Genomic DNA, 19,111 nt, shown 5'->3' with positions numbered 1-19,111 from the left:
GCCGAATATTGTGTTAAGTTGGCTCGTATATTTTTTCGAATTATTCCAAGGGACTGGGTGTGTAAAACAGATGTGCGATATACGTACCGTGTGGGAGTGATAGAATTTTATCGAACGAACGAAGAGTGTTTGGGAATGCGGTCAAACGTTGTATATTTCGTAAAAAATTTTACATTGTATCGGGGAAGAGTGTTTGGATTATCTTAAACGATCGAGTGAACGCTGGTTTAGTGTTTTTCTCGATAGGAGAATGACTCTTCGACGAAACTCGACTTGTTCGTATTCGTATCGTGCAATATCGCAGATAATACGATGTTCCGTAAAATTATATTTTATATTAAACAAAAAAGATTCGTCGATGCGTCGACGATACGACATTCTACGTACTTGAAATTTTAAGCAAATGAACAGAAGAGTTCGATTCCTTTTGAAGCATCGAAATTCAGATTGGCATACCACTGCGGTGGATTTAAATGACGACACGAGTGAATACTCGCGATGGTCAAATATGGTCGTTCTATGACTCAAGTGCCGCTACACCACCTTAACCAGATACTTTAAAACGTAGTACAGTGTTAGAATTCTACACCGAATATTCAACATTCTGCAGACTTGAAATCTCCAGAAACTGAAAAGAAATAATCGGTTTTTGTGGAGCGTTAAAATTTAGATCGCCATACCATCTTACAATTAGATTCTTTCGTATCGAGCGATCTGGAAATGGCTAACGAAGTTGGATAGCAACGCGGAAAGACAATTTCAAGGTGCGAAATAAAGTCTGCGCCGATTCAATTACGCCGTGGCTCTTTCGACCGGTCAGCCGGCGAAATGTCTGACAACGGGGTGTGTACACCGATTGCATCCCCCGTCGCGTGCTATTGTCGAAGGTTTCTAGCCGTGTGCTAGCCGATTGTGTACGCGTCGTGCAATCGAATCCCGGGAACCACCACTGGGATTTGCTCTATCGTACGCGTCGTCGTCGAGCACGAGTATCGCGCCGGGGGTGGTTCCGACGACCGCTCGGGGGATGCCTCGACACGTGCACCTGAAATTGACGCGTCGATATTCCACGTCTTCTAACCTGGAACACCGAGTATCTTCTCTTTCCGGAATTCGCTTTCTTTTTAGGGGGAGGGGGTTGGATATTGTTCGGTCGTAATATGTAATTTTAATATATGTGGCTTTCGTTTGAAAGAAATTTGTTATAAATTCCGAGATGCGAGTACCAATGTAGTATTGGATTGGCAACTAAGTGGTTGCGGATTTTGTCGATACCACCTAATGACAAAATCCGCAATCACTTAGTTGCCAAACCGATATATGGATTTCGTTTAGGGAACAGGTAATATGAATTTTAATTTGCCTCGTAATCTTTAGTGCGTTGTTTTCCTTCTTTCATGCGTATGTTCTAAGCTCTGTACGATCATGTATTCTATGTATCTAGGGTATCGTACTTTGTATATTGCGAGGTATAGAGCGCTTTAAAATGGAACGACTATCGTCGTCTATGATTGAACGAGGGTTAAAATAAATTTGACCTACCGATTTTGGGTTAAGATAATAAATAATAGACAAGAAGTCTTTCTAAGCTGTGCATCAAAAAGTATTATACAAAGAAAAATGTATGTTGTTGTATTGGGTTGGCAACTAAGTGATTGTGGATTTTGTCATTGATATATATTTTGATTATTTCGCTCTAAACGAAGATGTATACCCAAAACCCTAATCTTATAAGCAATCTGTTCTTCTCTTTACTTCCCTTTTCTTCCGTCTCTTGGATCTAATTCTCTTCGCAAATCAAGAGGTGTAAATCGTCGGAAAGGAAATCAATTTTTCACAATGATTTCGTTGGTTTATCGAGAGATAAATTTCTCGCTATAACGGAAACTTTTTCCATGGCATTGTGCCTGGTTACAGATTGCGGTGCTGGTATTAACCAGCATGCAGTATTTCGTAATGGTTCGTGAATGGGACATAGCAAACATCCCTCACCGTGTGTAATATGGGGTAGGACCACCTCGGATGTATCGACTGGCAGCAGCCAGATTTCCCTCTCGATTTTCTCGCTTACGCGTCGACCCTGACCCAACGACAGACACGTGTGTTACCCTCACCCTTTTGATACACATGATCTCTCTGTCTCCTTTTCGCTTCGTCATCTGGCTCGTATTGTGCGTATACACGTTCCACTTGCGTAGTTTCCAACGTTTGCGGCTCTTTAAGATTTGTCGTACTTCTCTTCGAATTTTTAGCCTATTGATTTTACAGAATTTTTATCGATACAGATTGGTTTATCGAAATGATTTTATCGTACAAATAATCTTACGATCTTATATCAAATATTGTTATTGTATCTTAAAGAGTTTAGTAATAGTTTGAATTAGATACTTAGAGTAACGTACATTTTTATTTCCATAATATTCGTTCCATAAGAACGAGGGTGAAACAAATCTCGAGTTCCATTCCTCTACCCTTTGTCATAGAAATAGAAATTTGTCCAAACATGCTGTCTAATAACTCAGAAAACGACGCGTATTTATTTTAGTTACTAACGATAATATATATACATTCTTCTTGATATATCATTTGAAAATAAAGAGGATCGAACAAATATCAGATTTCTGTTGCTTTATTCCCTTTCACGAAAATACACAAAGTTAGAGAAACGTGTGTCTACCTAGCCATCCATAGCTACCGAACCAGGCCACGTATAACATCAACCGAAAACGTAACAATTCTCCAGCTTGGTCACACGTACAGGGCCAATTCAAACACACCTCGAGGATGTAAGTACCGAGAAAAGAAACCAGCCGCAACAATCGATTGGAGAGAACTCGTCTCTCCTAGGGAGGAGGGCAGTCGACTCGGATTAAGACGCGTCCATCGGCATTCTCCGCTTCTCTTCGAAAAGAAACCCGTAGCCGCGTGAATTCCTGGAAGATCCCCGAGAAATCCCCCATCTATCGTTCGGGAAAAGGGGGAAGAAATCGACGGGTGCTGACAAAGGGCGACGCTCGACGTCGTTGGGATCGTCTTATCGGCTGCTCGTTATCCAGACGTACGACGACGAAAAGTCCTGGGAAGGATGAAATCCGAAGGGAAACCTTTTGGAAGCGGATCCAGCTCTTCTGCTTTTCACTCTTCGCGCGACACGACGATGCCCAGGGATAATCGTTGACACCTGTAGAAACCGAGCGTGTGTTACCTAGGGATCGCAAGTTCCGCTCGTTTGCGTCTCTTTTACCATCGTGATAAGCTTATCGACATACGACACCACAGAGTTTTAACGTTAAAACTACCTACCACTACGACGTGAAGTTTGTACCAAAGAAATTTATATGTGTGCGAATCTGAATAGAAGAATGGATTCTAAATGGCGATTTATGCGGTGTATGGAACGAAATATTACAACTGTTGAGAATTGTGGATCTTAATGACCGGAATAAAAGTAAAGGAACACTAAGATCACACTTAGAATTCGTATTAAAATAGTTTTAGATTTATTTAATAAACGATCTCTAGGATCTTCGTCGATATTTATTTGCACGCGTCTCGGCACTCTCTTTGTCTCACCATCGTCCATACCACACTGCCAACGGAACAGTTACGTTCATCTGTTTTTCGAGACGCCGCGCACGCACGTACTTAGCACACTCAATTCACATACGCGTGTCACTACTACGCGGCCGATCTAATCTAGCACACAAAATTATACATATCTCAATAACAACGACAATATTATTTAACCTTCGACGTTTTCTACCTTTTTGCAGGTCGTGTATATTCTGTTGTCGAATTCTAAAAATTGTCTAATTCGATGTTTTCTTAATTTCGTATCTTTACATCTGCAGCATCGAGAAAGTTTGAACATTTGCACGGAGATGCAAGAATATACAAAATATGCAAAATATAGTATGAATATGTCTATCTGATGGTTAAAACAATTTTCTACCTCTGTCTCGTCTTTTTAATTATATTCATAAAATTATCGATTTGCACAAATATACCAAACTATTCTACGGAGATGCAAGAGTATACAAAATATGCAAAATATAGTATGAATCTGCCTATCTGATGGTTAGAACAATTTTCTACCTCTGTCTCATCTTTTTAATTATATTCATAAAATTATTAATTTGCATAAATATACCAAACTATTGTATATGAACCATTATACGTGTTATTTGTCTGTCTATTTACGGTTCGTTTAGTTTCTAGATCGCGATTACAAAGGTTATTTTCAACGCGATCAGTCGTTTTCACAAACAATATTATAAATAAATCTGTGACAGTAAACGAACCACGATCAAATACGCGAAATTGATAAAAAGCAGTCGGATACACGGATTGATCGTCAGGTCGCAATAGTCGCAGATCGATTTCCGCTTGTCCACGATCGCGGACGAATATGTTGTAAGATAAATAAAAAGAAAAAAAAAAAAGAAAGGAAAAAAGATCGTCGTTGCTGACGGTAGAAGCATGCTCTACGTCTAAAACTAGTTTGCATAAATGGCTAGCGCCGATTAGATAGCGAATTACGTAGACGTGTTTGTCGAGGCTAGGGCCTTATCTGTGAGGCGATGCGACGCAACGTGGCGACGGATGTAGCTGCACGCTTGGCGCTTCCACGATTTCTTTCTCCTGGTTCAGTGAAAAATAAATCGAGCCGTGTTCCCGAAGCATTGCGTATATTTATCAATGTAGCCCGACTCTGGCAATTTCTAAAATTTTTATGCCACATCCGAGCAATCTTGAAATACTTTTATCTTCCTTTCTCGAAGTTACGGTAAATCTCTGATTCGATTAATTTTCTAATTAAATGTTTTATTACGCATTCCAGTCCGATGTCGATTAATATCCATATTGCTTATTAGCGTCGATTTCTATTCATTAGCATCGTTTAGTATTAAGATTGCATATTATACAATATGCAAATGAGCAAGTTTATTAAAATCGAAAGACACGGTACAAGGTTGAAGTAGGAAGCGTCAAAGAAATCAGACAGAAAGGGACCTACATATATCATTTACTACTTGTACAAAAGACCGTGATTCTAAGTATTCGTTGTAGAAACAGAAATCTTTTTAACGAAAATCGACGTGCAATTTGCATCCGATGAATAGTAAACGACCGTTTCTTCAAGCGTAAATAAATGATAAGCAATCGTTGGTATTTCTGCGATGACGCGTTTTAATGTACTCGTTTTTCAACATACTCTCCTCTGAATTCTAAGCATTTCTAATCGCAATCACGATTACAATACAATTGCGACAATACAATTGCATTGAAAAGGAAACACAGCCGTTCAACTTACACGTACAGTATTTTCCTATTACTCGTCAATTTTATTTGAAAACACGTTAAGAATCGAGAAATAAATATCTAGAAAATCCTACCAAATTTAGAAACATTAACAAAATTTGATTATGTCCGTATCTTTCGACCCCATCGTCTGTCCTTTAATTCTAAAGACATCAATTCGCGCTCGTCCTAATTAAATCAACTCTAAATCTTGCGCTTGTCTATCTATCGAAAAATGTCAAACCCGACTATCTCGTTACTTCTATACGAAATATATTCCACCTCTTTAAATCCATTTAAAAAAATGTGGAACCAGGTAAGGACGTTCGATCTGCTCGCAAAGTCAATCAAAATTCTGCAACACACAACTACGCAGCTTAAATTTACGCTGTATATTGGGCGAGCAACGGTGGACAGGCCAGGATGATCGATCATCGAGGGTTGGTAGAAATTAGGTTATTCGGGCATGACGACGCGACCGGACGCAGAGGGGAACGACGAACGACGAAACCGGGGTCGACCCTCGTAATCGTCGGGCGGACCGGTGAATTTTTCAGCCCCGTGAAAGATTCGTGGAGGCCGTTGGCGAACGAACCTGGCGACGGGGTTTCGTGTCTAACACGGGCGTGGCGTGGTTGGCGCACCGGAACTCGGCCAGACGAGTTGGCGATTCGCCGGGCCCTGTCCGACGGAAATTTACGTTCCAGTCCCGGGCTAAAAGCCGCGATAAGCGATAGGAGGAGACTGCCGCACCGCGGAGATTACGCGCGTTAAGAATTCACCCGTATCCGTATCGGTCTTCGCCAGAGCTCACTAACTTTTCGCGCTCTCGTGAAAGGTTTATTTAATCGTTGCTATAGATTCATTTCTCTCTCCTTTTCTCTTTCTCGCAGCTTGGAATTATTGACCGGGTTTTATCGATTTTAGACGACTGTAACACTCTGGACCCTTAGCTGTTGCGAGTTACGAATAGACGGTGGATAAAAGAGCATGCGGTTATGTTATTAGAAATGCGAAGGTACGAAACAGGTAGAGCGCACGCAGTGGGTGAAAACGTGTGAAATATACGAAATAGAGAATTCGTTGTACACAGAGTGTACGGTCGAATAACGTGTACGGGCGGGCACGAGGCGATTGATTATGAAAAGATAAGAAGAAAATATGCGATATGATTTTTTCACTGAAGCTTTGGTCTTCGAGAAAATCGAGTCTGAAAGTTTATCAAGGGTACTTGAATGTGGCTAATTGCCAACTGGATAGGAGTAAACGATCGATAGGCAAGAGAATTTGTCCATTTGAAGTTTTATCTTCGAAAAGATAGAGTTTGGACGTGTTTAGTTAAGAATCGATCTACTATTGGGGTGGCAACTAAGTAATCGCGGATTTTGTCATTAGGTGGTATTGACAAAATCCGCAGTCGTTCAGTTGCCAACCCAATACTTACGCGCGTACGATACATCTCCAAATTTATCTTCTCGGGAACAAAGCGTCTTGAGAATTAACGTTATTCTGCCTTTTCCGTTTATTTTCAGACGTACTCTGATCTCCTGTCGATTATTTAGTCCTGTCTAGTCCGGAATTGGCCATGTTCAAGTATACTTGATAACTTTTCATGCTCGATTTTCTCGAAGATTAAACCTTAAATGAAACAATTTCATTGCATATTTTGTCATTACTTTTTCATAAGGAATCGCCTCGTGTCTGCTTCTACATGTTATTTTGCCGCACCCTGTATATATGTAAGTACATATACGCAATGTACATATAATATTCAGTAAATAAAACGCACTTCAGATGTCTCGTGTGTTTAGTTGTTGTAAATAAATATATTTTTACGTTACTCTTTTGCTACCGATTCCAAAAGATCAACAAATTTCTGGAACACTTACCGTCAATTACGGTGTATACATATTTATCTATCTATCTATTTATTAGATATTTATCAATGAAAATAATTCAACGAGAAAGAATGGAAAGCTTGAATTTCAATGATATTGGAAGACGATAAACACATTAATTACATTAAATTACAATAAATTCGAAATTACCAGTAGCCTTAAAAAGACGTGCAAAAGTTACTAAGAGTATCCTTATCGTAACCAGTTAACGTAGTATTAAACGCGACCTGCATTTAAATTCCATTATGCTCACACTGTTCTAGGATCTTAAGCGAAATATTAATAGCATATTTAACGAACAATAACGCGTTTCAAGCGTTTACATCGGGCAATATGGCAGTTTATATATTTCATCGCGACGATTGTACGAGTGAACGATACGTTATCTGAAAAGGGAACCAAGTGTGTTATATTACTTTGTGCTTAGAAAAGAAAAACGCTGCTGTAGAAGTAGCGTAAGAAGAAATATGAATATGCGCGTTACATTATGTATGGCAAGGAGGATGTAATTTTTTAACTCTATATGTAGCTCACACGCCGACGTTTCCCTCTAATCTGACCAGACTGGCGTATTCTGCTTAATTTCACTGACAAAAGAAACGGTGACTCATTTACCCGCCGCGAGTGTTTCCGGTCGTTTTGTCAAGAACTGAAAAGAATCGCCGCGAACAAGGTGAACGCATTGTGTGCAAACAAATTTTGTTTTAAAGGGATTCATTACCGTGCGCTTCATAAATATTGATCATTTCACCGGTGACGGATGATGCTGTGTAATTGCGTCCGTGGCAAATAAATTTCCAAAATCGAATCAGATTCTTGGCTAGATAAGCGTTTAACATTGTTAAAAATAAGGACGAAGGAAGGACCATACGAGCGTAGATTGGTGTGGCTGTTGAAAGTGATGATTAGAAAATAATTTCTTTTTTATCTAATAACTCGACGAATCGAATTTTAATTTATTCCATCCGACGATATAGTTTCTTATTATTAACGTTAATAGCAATAAACAGTGAAGTAAAAACAGTTATTTATGGACGAAATGTTGGTTGAACAAGTTAGGAAGATAGAAATTTAATTAGAACGTAGAATGTAGACTGCAAGTAGAGGGAAAATGATATTTACATATGTATATCGTGGATCTTTGTTAAAAAGATCGAACTTATCTGAATTATAGCCTAAAATTGAGATTCTTGAATAATCGTGAGACTAATTAAAAATGTTAATCTTGGCGAGTAAATTTATGAAATAAATTTTTCTTTGTATTTGATATCAGAGACTGGCAGGCTCTCGACAGAAATAGAATCGATTAATCAGTTAATGAGTCGTTTTCGATAAATATACCATAGTCTCTTTAACATTCGTCACGACGCCACGTCTCTTTGTATCACGTTTAAATCATCATTCCTACACGTAGCCTCATCAAATAAGCCTTATGATATTAATATGTATATCAAAAAGCTAACAGTACATTACAAGTGCTGGTCAATTATCATCTCTATTTGTAACTGTCTGCTAGGACAATTTAAATATCGTTAACGCTTGTCCATACTTAAACCCAAGCTTATATACTTGCAAAATTAAACCATATGGAATACGATACAGTATAACCAAAAAAGTATGTTACACATTCTCGATTCTTCTTATACAGGGTGATTGGTAACTGGCGGTACAAGCGGAAAGGGGGTGATTCTACGCGAAAAAAGAAGTCGAAAATATAGAATAATAATTTTTCGTTCGAGGCTTTGTTTTCGAGAAAATCGACTTTGAATTTTCGCTCGGTACGCGTGCGGTACGTTATAGTGGATCTCACTGTAGATCGTTGTCTCGATGGAAAAATTAAAAAAAAAATTTTTATTCCATATTTTCGACTTCTTTTTTCGCGTAGAATCACCCCCTTTGCGTTTATACCACCAGTTACCAACCACCCTGTATATAGAGAGAGACTCTTAAATAAAGGAAGTTGGACTGTTCATTAGTGGAAATAATCTTATTAGAAATTAATAATTCATCGCGAACTCGTAAAAAATATTCCTATACGTTATTTACACAAGTAAATTTGCCTATAAATATTCATGCACAACCATCAGAAAAATCGAAAAATCGCAAAGTAATATTCATATAGAAAATCGGACGTTTACGATACACATACGTAGCACGTTATAAACTAGCGGAACCAGTCGAAAAACAGTTGGAATAAATATCTATGTAAATTAGACTATTTCTACGTTTCCATAAAGTACCACATAGACTTTTTAACTCTACGTAACGCTCGGATGACGGATACTCCGACAGCGACGCTATAAATAATAATGATTACTGCATCGAAGAACAATTAAAATACATAAAATTATCGTTTGTGTCGCGCGATTGCGACATACGAGTTTAACAGTTACGTTCGACGGTATCTCGATTCTCGATCTCGATAGTAGACAGCGTAGACGAACGTCGCGGTTTATTAACGAGCAACGAGAGAAACATATTGCGGGAATTGCTGGCGTTATACCGTTTCTGATGCGGCCGTTCATCAGCAAGAGCAACGAACAATAAGCCTAAGTGAAATAATCGAAAGAACGTCGTCGCTGGACATCGTATTCGTGGTGGGTGTCGCTGGTGGTTGGACGCCAGCAAAGCGTAAAAATCTGAGAGATTCGCTCGGTCGAAGCAATTGCAGGAAATGGTGCATCTACTGGATCTACTATCTACATCTACTATCGAGGCACTACTGTACCACGGTAGCACGATAAAAACATCGCCGACAGAGAAACGGTATATACGTGTACATATGTGTTAGAGCGATAAGATGCGAATGCGACGCTTTGGCTTTGCGCGATAATGTAATTTCGAAATTACACAGACGGTCGATAATTCTGGCTATCTCGTTGAGAAGCTGTCATGTCTCTGTGTCGTTAAAAGTTTGAAACGAGAAACAGAGGAAGAAACGATGGGAGAGTTAAAAACTTGAAAAGCAAGAAGGGGAAAACCGAGGATCTGGAAATATTAGGTTGTCCGGAAAGTTTCTTTCGTTTTTGTAAGGAAATAACAGACGTACAATGTTTTCTGTTTTATATTAATTCATTGAATTACGCACGAACATAATAATAGAAATAGAACGAAATGGATCGAAGCTAATTCAATAAAATAATATGAAACAGAAATTGTTGTTCATCTGTTATCACCTTATGAAACGAAAGAAACTTTTCGGACGACCTAATATTTCCACGCACCTTGAAACATGAAAGAAACGCTGAATAGAATATTCGAACTAAGTAAATCGGAATAATAGAAAGATACGAGCGATCGTATGATACGCGAAATAGGAAAGTAAGGAGTCTCTTACGAACGTTTAACTCAGCGTCGAGCGGGAAATTAACTGGAATTTTCGCGCGGTCGCGGTCGAGGATACTCGCCGGTCGGACGAGCGTTGCATAGCCGTGAGAAGGCCAACGCGGTCGAAGCAGGCCGCAGACCGCGTCTGCGGTCTTTCCGCCAGTCGCTCCGCCACTTTTTGGACTTTGCTGCTATGGGCGCGATTATCGATCGCTGCCGCGCCGGTCGCGGCATCCGGACGCTGAATTAAGCCCTTGACCGCAAAACCGGCCACCCGATCGTCTTCCGTTTTAAAATCGGCGTTCCCCAATTTTCAGCGCGCCACCTGCTTCACCAAATCAACTCCGCTACTACGACAAACCTACGGATATGTGTATGGATGTACCTATGTACGTATGTGTGTGTGTGTGTATTGAGAACTTTTATGCAGATTCATATTTCTGAGAATATAATTACGTCTTCATTGCAAGAACATCGAAGAACGTGTGTTTCTATTATCAATATTTATTAAAAACAATTTTCGTATCGAGATCTGATAAAAATTGTCGGTCGTGAAAGGATCAAAGATATACTTTAGATAAATGTAACCATAGAATGAAAAATAATTATCTCCTCGTGGCCTCGATAGACTCAAACCCTTCAGCGATCAGCTCGATGCGCCGCGCCGTATCGATTGCTGTTCCTCCACGTATCGTCAACCTCTGTACGTCGTATGGACTTCCGTTTCTTCACGTATCGACGACTTCCATATGCCGTACAGATTGCCATTTCTTCCTATCTTCCTCTAAACGCTTTCAAGCTTATGATAGGACCGCTTTACGTTTACAAACCGTGTCTAACGTTTAGGTATCTGACGATAGATAAAGTAACGTATTTCAAGATTGGCGTTTGAACGAAGACGAATCGCATACCAGCGATTACGATCGATTTTTAATCGTCTTTAAAGCGACCTATAATGTCTTTTGATATTTCCTTTTAATGTTTTACGCCAAAAATATCAATAAAGATTCGATAAATATGTAACTATCGTCAGTGGAGCGGTGTCAGTGATAGTCAGTGACACGCACTTGCGTCGCTCGAGACTCAAACAGAATTCAGCGACACGCCACTTACAATTAATCGTCGCATGAAACAAACTGTCTGTTCCGATTCTTATTGTATATGATAAGCATTGGTTGTTAGACGAATATGGTAAATGAAGGAAGACAGCGATTCCGCAAAGAAACGTACGCGTTTAAACGGATTCGGAAGGTTTGTTCGTGGAACGAATCGATTAATGGGCCCGGAAACCGCGGCCGACATGTTCTTGAAAAGTGTACCGCGGAAGGTTAGCCTGTCAATGACGGCCAAGTGAAAGTTGGACGTCTAGACGTATTTATTTCTAGAGCGACGGACACTGCGATTTTATTCCTGTCACAGCGACACCGAAGCCGCCTGATTGACGTAGGTGTTGCACCGATTTCGTTTAAAAATAGGTGTCTGTATATGGAACGCTCGTGAAACGTTCAACGCGTGGCATCGCTCCATTTACGCTCACGGACCAATTGGCAGCGACTCGCGATCGCTACCAAACAGGACGCCAGTACTGTAACATGCCAAATAAAATGGAAATACGGTAAAACGTCGTGCGTATGGAGAAATTTTAAGGAAAAATGAAGAGCGTTTGGATATCGTCAATACGAGTGATCCAGAAGCTATGTGAACTAAAATTCTAAGCGAATTCTATCGTTTACAAAGTAGGTAGAAGAAATAGCCATCGTTAATTTTCGCTCGAGGTATGCACGAAGCGTCGTCGTACGTCAAATATTGACCAACACGTCGAACATATCCTCGCAACTCTTCTCATAGCCACTCTGCTTCGACGATCCTCTTCACGGGTTAGCCAGCAAATTAACAAAAACCTGCCTAACCAATGCAACGCGCTGGAAAAATCGTCTCGCGTACCGTTTAAATCGTTCTCCGGAGGAAAACCCTCTGGAAAACCATTATCAGCCCTATGAATCCTTAGCTAACTAAGGTAGGATTATTCGTGAGTCTTACTAGAATATTTGACTTTAGAATCCAGAACATCTCTAAGATATTTTTTAATCTTCTTCTTACAAAGACTGTTTCATTCTGAATTTTTGTTACCAATACATGAGAACCCACAGAGAGGAAAATGATTTTTACGAAAATATTAGATATTCTTCGGGAAGACCTGGCCTTGGATACATATAAATATACGCTGAGACAGTTGATTGACAGACACAGTTAAATATATGTATTTTTGAATCGTTCAACGATTATAAATGAGTCGACCCGCGCTGGCAGAACACGTCCAACAACGTTTCTTAGTTCCTTTCGTTCTATTTAGAAATCTACGTCACATTTATCAACTAACCTCCTTCTTGTTTTTCTTTCTTTTTTTTTTTTTTTTTTTTTTTTTTTTTTTTTTTTTTTTTTAGTCACACAATTATGATCTTTCAGAAACAGTTAATACCTCGTGAAATTGTACCTGTCTCTAAGATCGTATTTCATCCTGTACGCTTCGCGACGAATCTTTACTGGATCGATTTTAGGATGAAGCTTCGACAATTCGATCGTAAATCTTGTAAAGCTGCTCGATCGAACTCGATGACGTCCTTCGTCCGTTCTACCCGCAAATGGTAGGTAGCTTAGCGGCAGTCTCGTTACAACAGCGCAGCGGCTCGCGACAGAGGTGAAAGTCAGATGTCTAGACGTGTTTACTCGCGGCGCAATCGCGGCTGCATTGCGACAACCTCGGATGGACGAGGCGGCGAGTCGGTTTCCTCGTAAGTAACCGGCCACTCGAGCGTGTTTCTGCGGCACACCGGGGACATTGTGTAGCCACAAAGTACAGAGCCACGTCGTACGTGTTTCGCACGCGTAAAATGCTCGGCGCGCGCGCTTTCCAAATTGCACCGCGATTTCCTGAGAAATCGAACCGACTTGGACCTGCCAGGCACGTCTCCGGACGTATATATACGATCCACAAGCCTTCATCCCGCATCGTTTCTTTATTGCTCGCTGTTGCTCACCCTTTGCCGACGATTTAACACCTTTTCTACTTCTTACGTGCTGTGATCCTGTTCATGGATGGTGGAATTCACAGGGACAGCGAAGATCGATCGAGGAATTGTCGCGCGAATGCAAGATAAATCCACGGGAATTTTGACAGAAGTTGACGGCGAATGGAATTCTGATACCCAGGTAGCGAGGATAGATGATGAAATTGTGATACGAACGGGCAATAAATTGCGAAATTTTCATATGGAGGGGAAAATCTTGGCAATTTTCACTTGTACTAACTGTAGACGGCAAAGTTCTGACAGGATTTGATGGCGGATTTGAAATTCCGAATGGAGGATGAATCTGAGAATTTAAACACGAGTTGATGATGAATAATGGATTTCTGATAGAAATCGACGACATGATCGCGGAATTCTAATACAAATTGACAATAGACGATGAAATTTTTAAACGAATGGGCAATAAATTGCGCCAGTTTGACAGGAGTCGATAGATCACGGAATTGCAAGAGAATGTGGAGCTTGAAACGTTTAAGTCTCTTGTTACGTACCATAGGATTCGACGAGAAAACACAGCAAACACTTGGAACTGCCATAAACTAAGCAAGTTGCCGTAACTTCGCGACTGTGACACAGACAATTGGCATTCTTTGCAAAGTCATTGATAAGCGTTCAAAGAATGTATTGTACGTACGTACAGCGTATCACAGCATCGAATAGTATTTTATTCTTGAGAATCTACACTCTTCGTAAGATTTATTCTCGCAGGATTATGGCATGATTTAATAGTAAATCTCTCGGAATTTCGCTAGATCCTATAAAATCCTATCTTTGTTATATTGTACTTCGATAGCTGAAAGCGTGTCGATGCAACAGCGAATAAATCCATTGTAATCGTTAAGAGGCCTGTTAAAAAAAAAGTCGTAAAGAGAAGGAAGTTTGGCAAGAAGTATTTTTAATCGTGTTTGGCTTGAGAGTGTCGTAGATAGATAGTTGTGTATGTAAAGTATACGCTATACAGAATGTGAATTACGCAGCTTTCAAGGAACGATTAAATCGGATTAAATGCTTGCGAGGCTGATTCGCGGGAATTTGTGATTCATTTAAGGATAAAAGAGGCAGTTCCATTGAAAATCTTGTTAAAAGACGTCGCGACGAGACGGTTCGATATGATCACGAAGATACTGTTGCAAATTCTTTTGAAACAGTAGACGCATAAGATGAGGAAATTTGGTCGTGGTATAAATTAAGAATAATTCTCAGCATTGGATATTCGATATTTTATCGAATCACGAGTTACGTACGAACATCGACATATTGTTAGGTAAATTTACATCGTCAATTAGCCACCAGTTATTTGCATGCGTGCTTCTTCAACTTTTGTACCAACTTCAAAAACATATTTTTATTTATTTATTATTACTAATGTTGAATGTTAACTCCCTAAGGTTATTAACGACACGTAATACGACGTACTTGACTGTTACAACGTTTTACATTTTATCACATGTACATATTAGTACAACAGATTTTTAGTGTAACTTTAGAATGTTAAAATATAATTCTAAAATTAATTCTTGCCAAAGCGAGCCAACTGTACATTGGCAAAAACACGAGGCACTGTGCTTTTCTCAAACGAAATCACGTGGTACCCGTGGCGTCGAGCGGGACAACGCAGCGGCGACAGGTCGTCCTACGAGCCTTCAGGCTCGTATGCAAATCTCTTGTCTTGTTCGTCTTGTTTGTGGCGTGGACTGGCCGACGTGGTCTCGTCGTCTACTCGAAAAGGCCATTGTGGGGACACCAACCGCGGAGGAGGTCGAGGTTAAGACCCGGTTACGCGGCGTTGCGGGTCGCGGCCTCGTCAGGGACTGGGTCGAGGTTGCCAGGGTCCCCCTGGGCCCGCATAAAAAGCACGCGTGTGCATGCGCGAAAGCTTCGTGAAAAGTGTCGTCGACCAAGTTTTTCGACCGGTTCTCTCGTCTCTCGGGGAGAAAGGCCAGCAGACGACCCTCCAGAGGTCGAACCAGTTCCCCAGACCATTCGGTCGCCACCAAAACGCGTTTTCTGCCGTCTTACGATCGCCAATTTCACGGGCACGGATGTATCCTGGTCTTCGAGGTTGTACAATTGCTTACTGATTTACAAAATCTGTGTCTATATTTGGTAGGTTGGATGTTACTGGCTTGAATTGGTTTATGGGTGTTGAAGATGGGGAATGAGTGAAGGGTTAGATGGTGAGACTGGTTTTGTATGACTTAATATTCTGTCGAATTTACGCAGCATATTTCGTCGTAGTTTACCTTGTGTTAAGGCCAATGAAATCCAAATTATCAATTCCATTTGTATAAAAAATTATGAAACTCACGTTGCAATAATAGTTGAAGGTGCATAGATTGGTCTTAAATGAACTATCATAAATTCGTTATAAATCATTGTTTCACGTATTATCTGCATTCTGCAGCTTCTTCGTAATCATCTTACACGAATCGTGTCTTTACACAGAAATCGACTACGACTATGAAGACGAGACAACCTAGCACGACTATGCAGCCAACCTTCGTACATCACCTTCGCCAAACTAAATCCATTACTCTCCACAATTTCTCCATTATTCTCTCTTCCAAATTAATCTCACGTAGCTGGGTAAAATCCGTCGACAAAAAGGAAAAAAAAAAAGAAGAAGAGAAGAAACTTACGATCCCACGTGGAATAAGAAGTCTCGAACAATCTGCAACCAGCTACACGAGATTCGCGTATTTATAAAAATCTTAACATCCAGCAGCAGGCTAGGCATAAGCCTGATGCATTCATCTGTCGGTACTTTTGGAAGGAAAGAGAGAGAGAGCCTCTCTCTCGTAAAGATGAAAAATTCCATACATTCGTGAAAAGCTAGCCGTGATTTCCCTTGTGTTACGCGATATCGCTGTTTCCCTTTGAGCCAGGATAACAAGCGGATAGCAGCGGAAGCCAGACAGAAATATTCCTGGTCCTGTCTAGCGAAACCGAATCACCTCGAGTGAAAATAGTACGCGACAAATATTCGTTTGGTTAAAAAATCAATGGTAAAAGAAATGAAGGCCACAGGGAATATCCAATGGTACCATCTTTAACATTTACTATATATTTAAGATGGCTATCTATGCTGTATATTAATTTTTTACCAAATGGTAGATACATAGTAATTTATTAATTTACTAATTAATATTATAATAAAATATTTTATCGAAATATCGCTATTATCTATTTTTAATAAACGTTTTGCTAAATATCTACGATAACATCTATATCAATTTTCAAATTGATGTCAGACACGAACGTACGTATGTAATCGATAATCGTAGTAGTCGTATCTCGTTACAGTGCAAATAAAATTTAAAAGTGTTTTCCATTATATTAATATTTCTTTCTAACCATCAACCACATAGCCTAAAACCTTAGTAAATCAACAAAAATGGACTCGCCGTGTGTTCCTGGTGTACGTAATCTCCGAATAGAGAAAACAGAGGGTTGATGGATGCGAGGGGTTGAGTCGGTTGAGACACAAGGATGGTAGCCGTTGGCTGATAGGCAACGTGGCTCGATAATTACCTTCGTGAGGCTGGCTGCTGGGTAATAATACCTTCTCCTCCCCGTCACCGACGTCGTCGACTATGAATCAATCTTGGCGAGCCGATAAGAACGATAAGGAAGTCGGCTGGTCTAGACGATTACACAATTCCCTGAAAACTGAAAAGGCATTGATTGACGTCCCTTCCTCTTTACGTTAGATGAGAGGCTTCAGGTACTTGTCGTGTCTCCTGTCCGTGTCTGTGTAGACTAGGTCTGTAGACTAGACAAGGACGTCTTTCTTTCTCGCCAGCCTCGTAACTTCTTTCTTCTGCCAGTATTAAGCTGTTTAATAAGCACGCGCGCTCTTCGTTTCTCTGGATTTTATTTCTCAATGGCATTTCCGAACCTGCTTCATCGATATGCGTATGGAGAAACGATGGATTCGAAGTGCGAAAGATTTTCAACGAAGAATTACGAAGATTTCACATTTTCTTCTTCCTTTTTCGAGAATTCGCGCGAAAGAGATTTTTCAGGCTATACGATGATGAGTTTGCCTATTAGGTCCAACGTAAATTTGATTCACAGCTTATGTAAATCTGATCCGAATACATAATGATATGAGATTCCGTTAAGCAAGTTTGCAAGGTTTCAGACACAGAAACGAAGGGAAATAGACGAAGGTACACCTTTCAAATTCAGGCGAAGGGAGAAATTGACGTAACCTAGCAAATTGATCGATATAGAGTAGGTAGCAAAATGGAGTTTATCATACCACGAGTAGGGAATACGTAGTAACAGTTAGAAAACTGTTAGGCAGGATAATTAGAAAATGCAGTACCGACTGCTAAATCTGTTCAATTTTGTTAAACTTTTACCAAGTTGAATTCACGATGAGGTCGATAGCCGACGTTAATATTCTACGCTCTATGGATCTTCGTTTCTGACGTAATTTCGATATCTAAGAAACTACACGCTTGAACCAGTGAAACCAAATAAAACGTTGCAAGATACGAAGATACGAAGTTCCATTTTCAAATCACTGAACTCGTAATAAGGAAGAATATCATCTTGATTTATTGAATTGTTTATTAAGAATCATCAAAAAGTAACACTCCGATCCCAAATCGTCAGAAATAAGAATATTTTCCAAAGAGCGGCAATAAGCTTGCAATTCGCTGAAAATCGTAACATTCCATTAAACGTTCAACTACTAAAAGAACGCACAAAGTACAAACCACCGTACAAACCACGATGAACACGTTTCAATCGCTCGATAAGGGTTTCACTCTCGTCGAACGTATCACGCAGCATGCTGTTTTCTCCTCGGGATCGCTGTACTCCTCTCGATTAGATGTAATCGACGATTTTTCACTTTCGGCTCCTTTCCCTTCATCCACGAGTTGCATAATAAAGAACACACCCTGAGGCCGTCGGTGGTTAACTCGGGGCACTGTCATTATTTCGAGCCACCGCTGGACGCACGCTCGACGAAGCGCGTCAGATCGCGCTTTTGCACCTCCGCCACGGCCACCACCGATAAAGTTACACGAGTAACTGCTGGTCCTCTGGTGTTCCACCAACCTGCCATCTTTAAGACAAGATCGCTGCCGATAACATTATTATAGTTATTATTATATCGTTCGGAAGGAGTCGACCGTGATCTGTCGGAGCGTAAATTTCCGCTAGTTTTCTAGCTCGTTAACGCCACCGCGCTCCACCACACCATCCTGGTCTTTTTTTCTACCTCGTCCCACCTGCGTTTTCTCCCTCATTATTGTTTACCCATTATCCCTATGGAGCTCGTACGCCACAGCATACAGACACATACGCCATACGAGGACGATGAACTCTCTACGTCTCTTTGGGGGATCCCCTGTATATTCTAACAGAGTGGCTGCTGCCTCTGAGATCGTTTATAGATGGAGATTCTTTATAGGTGGAGAAGTCGATCTCGTGGATTTATGTCTGCTTTCATTGTTATCGATCGGCGAGTCGGTTTGCTTC

General features: G+C 40.4%; 1 protein-coding gene and 2 long non-coding RNA genes across 3 annotated transcripts in view; 2 read left to right on the top strand and 1 right to left on the bottom strand.

The window, feature by feature from the left end:
• LOC126866821 (uncharacterized) overlaps nt 1–19,111 on the top strand; it is a 188,892-nt gene that overhangs the window by 90,962 nt on the left and 78,819 nt on the right. The window lies entirely within an intron of this gene.
• Nucleotides 1,607–19,111, bottom strand: part of LOC126866317 (uncharacterized) — a 42,747-nt gene continuing 25,242 nt past the window's right edge. Inside the window, exon 2 of the long non-coding RNA XR_007689853.1 lies at nt 1,607–3,181. This is a non-coding gene — a long non-coding RNA (uncharacterized LOC126866317). The remainder of the gene's footprint in view (nt 3,182–19,111) is intronic.
• On the top strand, nt 10,351–16,949 carry LOC126866312 (uncharacterized). Its single transcript, XR_007689844.1, has 2 exons — nt 10,351–14,879; nt 15,142–16,949. It is a non-coding gene; the product is annotated as an uncharacterized LOC126866312 (long non-coding RNA).

This window comes from Bombus huntii, chromosome 6 (genome assembly GCF_024542735.1).
Source record: "Bombus huntii isolate Logan2020A chromosome 6, iyBomHunt1.1, whole genome shotgun sequence".
Taxonomy (NCBI): Eukaryota; Metazoa; Arthropoda; class Insecta; order Hymenoptera; family Apidae; genus Bombus; species Bombus huntii.
This window is presented reverse-complemented; position numbering and strand designations above follow the sequence as displayed.